We start from the raw sequence: 5,681 nt of genomic DNA on the forward strand, positions 1-5,681 counted from the left end.
ATTCTATATTACAACAGACTATACATTTATTGCAATAGACAATGCGTCTGTTGGAATCGAGTTCAGGTTCTGTTGCAACAGGTTATTAATATATTGCAACAGATATTTACCCTGTTGCAACAGATAATACGTTTGTTGGAATCGAGTTTAGATTTTGTTGCAATAGGTTACTAATCTATTTTAACAGATATTTACCCTGTTGTAACAGATAACGAGTCTGTTGCAACAGATGACCCATCTGTTCAATTCATGTTAGGCACTATAAAACCATAAACATGAATCAAACTTATGTCTTCCGTTGTAACAGATGGCTCATCTGTCATAATAAATGATTGATCTATTTAAACAGATGTCTCTTATATTGCATTCATGTTCGCATGCTATCTATTGTTGAAAAAATAGCCCGATAACAGTTATCCAGATGACAAATTTAACTAAAAATCATAATTTGACTTACCAAAGTCTCCTGTGAAGTAATGCCAAAGTGGAAAGTGATGTATGAAACAAAATTTGACCTAAGAAATTGGACAAATAGCAGCAGTAATGGTAACAACAACAACAACAATGATCAACAAGAAGAAGATGAAGATGACAATGAAGTAGAAAATGACGATAATAAAGCAGAAGATGATAAATAAAGCAGCAGCAATAATGAACAATAAAAATCTCTATGAGAGAGAATAGATACAATAGATATATGTATATCTATATATCTTTTTTCTATTAGTTACACACAAGTATATATGTATACCATGTCAACTTTTTACTGTATACATATATATAAATAGTCGTCATATACAATTAGACAGTTGTCGTATGTTCGTATATACATATATAAAATATGTATATAAGTTGTATAATTAGTTTTTGATTTGTATAAAATATGTTGGTTCATATTTTATACATTACATGTAGGTATACAACTATCATATGTTTGTATAACTCAAAGGTATTTTGTATAAATTATATTTAGTCAAAAAGTACATTTGTTTGTATATATTTCTATCGCTAGTTTGTATTTTTGTATTTGTTATGTTATATTTCTTTCATATACATTTTGACTTTGTATACATTTATACATTTGAATTTGTATATTTATACATATGATCTGAATTTATATCCATTTTATATTTTTGAATTTATATCAATTCGTATTTATCTTGAAAAGGTGAGTTTTAAGTGTTTGTATTTGTATTTAGATGTTAAACTCAGAGCTAATTTTTATTTGTATCAATTTTACATTTGTATTTTTATTCGTAACTAATTTTCGTGGATAAATACATTGAAACTATAGTTTAAATTTTGAAGTCATACGAAGAAATTAGAGGAATTTTAGTTTGAATTTTATTTTATAATTCAAAAATTAAAAGGTAAGCTATAACAGTCCATAAGAAATGAAAGAAATAAAAGATTTAAAAAAGATATGTTGGAGAGAATAACGGAAGTGAATCACTCACCTTTTCTTTTTTATCTCTAAACATAAATAAAATAATAATAAAACATTTTAATTAATATTTGTATATTAGAATCCTAAATACATTTAATCACTAACTAAAATTTATAAAATGTAATTACTAAAACTTAGACTAAGAAATTAATTAAGAGGTATAAATTGACTATATGTGACGTTTCGCCTTCAATAAAATGGGCTAGTTTGATTTGACTAAGGGTTTGTTTGGTATGAAGGAAAACATTTTCCAGAAAATATTTTCCAATTTTCTGATGTTTGGTTGGCTTAAGTGTTTTGAAAAATATTTTCAAAATCAACTTATTTTCCTCAAATATAAGGAAAATGACTTTCCTCCAAAAAGTAAGGAAAACACTTTCCAAAACCATCTTTCAACCTCACTCTTAAGTTGAAATATTTATACAACTCTCAAAATCACTCACACCTACTCCAACCCCCAATCCCCTAACCCCTACCCCTAACATCTCATTCAAAATAAATTTTTCAAATTTTTTTCTTAGCTTATCTCCTACCCAAAACCCAAACCCATAACCTCTCCCCTCTCCCTTCCAAAAAAAAATTAATTTTTTTTTAAATCAAACTTTTTTCTTACCCCCTCCCCTCGCACCTCCCCCTATAAAAAATTAAACTTTTTAAATTTATTTTTTTTTAAATTCTAATTTTTTTCGTACCCCACCCTCACTCTCCTACCCCGACCTCCACCCCCTACCATCCCCATTCAAAAAAAAATATCTCACATTTTTTTCTTATCTCATCCCTACCCCAAAACTCAAACCCTTATCCCGCCAAAAAAAATATTTGTTTTTTCAAGAGAATTCAAATTTTTTATTACCCCCCCCCCCCCCCCCCCCCCCCCCCTTAAAAAATTAAATTTAAGTTTTCTAACCTCCCCCTAAAAAATTAAATTTTTTTAATTTATTTTTTAAAAGAATAATTTTTTTTCTTACCCCATCCTCACTCCCTCACACCGGCCCCCCTTACTAACCCCCTATCCCCTCCAAAAATAATAATTTTTTTTTAAAAAAAAATCTTACGTTACCCCTACTACCTATTTTTACAACTCCAACCCCCACCTACCAACCCCTTTCCTAACAAAAATTAATTTTTAAAAATTAAATTTGATTTTTTTTTCTTATCCCACCCTTTTTGACCTATTCGTTCTCATTGTTTTTGTTAAATATATACAAATACTTTTAGAAAACATAAACTTACCCAATTTGCATAACGAACACAAGAATATAAGTAAGAAATAATTTATTTTTTTAGAAAACATTTTTCCTTCTTCATATCGATCACACCGTAAAAAAAAATATTTTTGAGGATCAAAAATTATTTTTCTAAAATATATTTTTACTCTTTAGCTAAACATTAAAATTTATTTTCTGAATTTTTTTTAATTCACCATTTTTTCGAAAAATATTTTTCTCTCACCAACCAAACATAAAAATATAAATAAGAAACCAATTTTTTTTCTAAAAAAATATTTTGTAGGAAAATATTCTATATGGAAAACATTTTCTTCATACCAAACACACCCTAAAAGACTTGAAAAGATACATAAGAAATGGGCCTTTTCAATCTTATGTAAGGTGCACCTATATTGGCATCTCAAATTGAAGTGTAAAATGGGCCTATAAGACGGGTTGAAGTATTCTATGGGGACATTTCCTTATTATTCTAAGAAAATGGACCTAAAACTGGCTCTTAGAAAAACTTTGCCTTACATCTACATCAAGTATAAAATAATCTTGTTAGCCATTAATATTAGAGATTAATATTGTCCAAACATCAATTTCAAATGCTTCTTTTCTAATCTCAATCAATTGTGTGTATATATATATATACTAGACATTGAAGGCCCGTGCAAATATATATTTTTTATCTTAATTTATGTGACATAAATATAATTTAGATAATCAATCATTAAAATAATTTAAATTTTTAATTGTTGTGATTTATAATATTTTTTGTTCTATTTCAATTTAAGTAACGCTAATATAGGCTCGAGTGTCATTTGAATATTTTAGATTTTTTATATTTTTAAGTTGTTAAATATGTGATTTATACTGCTTTTAGCATAATTTTTAATAAAATATTAATACTCTCTCAGTCCCAGTTTACATGTCTTCTCATTTTTAAATAATATATGTTACTTTATGTTTTTCTCTGTTCCATCATAATTTTTGTGGCACTAATATAACTTCGATAGTCAAATAAATATTTTATTTTGACATATCATTTTGTGTGTATTTTATCTTTTTTTATGAAATGTTATGAATTTTTTTAATGGTTAGATGACGATAAAAATTAATTAGGGTGATATAATAAAATTACGATCGAAACAACAAAGCAGTCATGTCTTAAATAATTTATAACAATTAATTAAAAGTGATAAGACAAAATTATTATAAAAAATACTTGTAAATAAATTTAAGTGAGTCTCATATAAAACATCAAAAGTTAATTTATCATTTTATGTCTAATTTATTTTTTATTGAATATTATTAATTTATTAATGCTTAAATGACTTATAATAATTAATTAGGGGTGATCTAATAAAATTACGATTGAAGTAACTGAAGAAGGTAGCACAAAACATCAAGAGTTAATTTATTGTTTTATTTTTATTTTATTTTGTTAATTTATTATTTTATTTCTATTTTTAATTTTTTAATATTTAAATGAATTATAATAATTAATTAGGGATGAAATAGTAAAATTACGGTTGAAGCACCTGAAGCAGGCAGCACAAGCAGGCATATCGAACAGCTGCCTGCTTATCCCCTTTATTAAGAGTAATTTTTTTTATCAAATATTATTAATTTTTAATACTTAAATAATTTATAATAATTAATTAGAAATGAAATAGTAAAATTACGGTTGAAGAAGCAGTCAGCACAAGCAAGCATATCGAACAACCGCCTGCTTATTCCCTTTATTATTAAGAGTAATTTATATATTATTTAGAGTAATTTTTTTATCAAATATTATTAATTTTTAATAGTTAAATGATTTACAATAATTAATTAAAAATGAAATAGTTGTTATAAATATATTTACATTATAGTGAATGTCTATCAAGATCTAATAAGATCTAGTTGATATCTATCAGAATTTGAAGTATCTGACTTTTAGTCAGAAACTAGGATTATTTTTTCCTATAAATAAAAGGGTTTTGTTCATTGTATTCTCAATCTTATGATCTCTCATCCCTCAAGAGAAATAAGAATTACTCTCTATTCTCTCTCTACTCTTCTTCTTTGTTCTTTATTGTTTTATAACACGTTATCAGCACGGGACTCTACCAAACAAGATGAGATATAAATCTAAAAGTAATTTCAAGGTTAGTAATTTCGTATGTTATCTATCTTTTTCTACTAATAATATAATTATTGTTGAATTTGAGGAAAAATAATTGGTTTGGAACCATTTATGTTTTAAATTTATTTCTCAAGAATAATATTATCAAAAGGGATGATAATATATTGGGTTCAAGTCCCATTGATTTATGATTAAGACGTCTTTATATGGGTAAGACGTTGAGTTTGAATCTCAATGCACTATATTGATGGTATTATGATGGCTAAGACAAAATAATATGTTTTTGATGAAAAGTCATGAAACTTGTCCATTGAATATGCTTTATTTCAAGAAGTGGATGTGGTAGCAATTTATAATATGTCTGAAAAATGACAATTTGCTCCATTCTTGAAGTAAATGTGGTAGCAATATAAAGAAACTCTCTATCATATTTATGCCTCGATTTGCTCCTGAAGTAGCAATATCATGAAAGAGGTTATAAGCTATCATAATTTGATAGGCTTAAGGCACAATTATATTCCATTCCTGGGGAATGAAAACCTTATTAATACAAACCTGCACTTGATTGTGATGGTATTACAACTCATCTGCGAATGAGGTAGAATAACTGAAAAGAGTTATTTTGAAATCTACTTCTAAAGTAGTAAATCTGAAATTTATTCATGTAATAGTTCTGAAATTTACTAAAGTAAAATGATACGGGAATGACAACGAAAACACAAAATCAGTCCAAAAATAGTCCACAAAATGGAAGAAATCCGTGAACCCTTTTAGAGACAAGTCTCGGCTTCCCAAAAACACCATAACAAGAAGATTACAAGGTATTTATTACATCAAATCAGCGAACAACAAACTAGATTAACAACATAAGATGATGAACAAGAAGACACAA

Source organism: Capsicum annuum, chromosome 10 (genome assembly GCF_002878395.1).
Source record: "Capsicum annuum cultivar UCD-10X-F1 chromosome 10, UCD10Xv1.1, whole genome shotgun sequence".
NCBI lineage: Eukaryota > Viridiplantae > Streptophyta > Magnoliopsida > Solanales > Solanaceae > Capsicum > Capsicum annuum.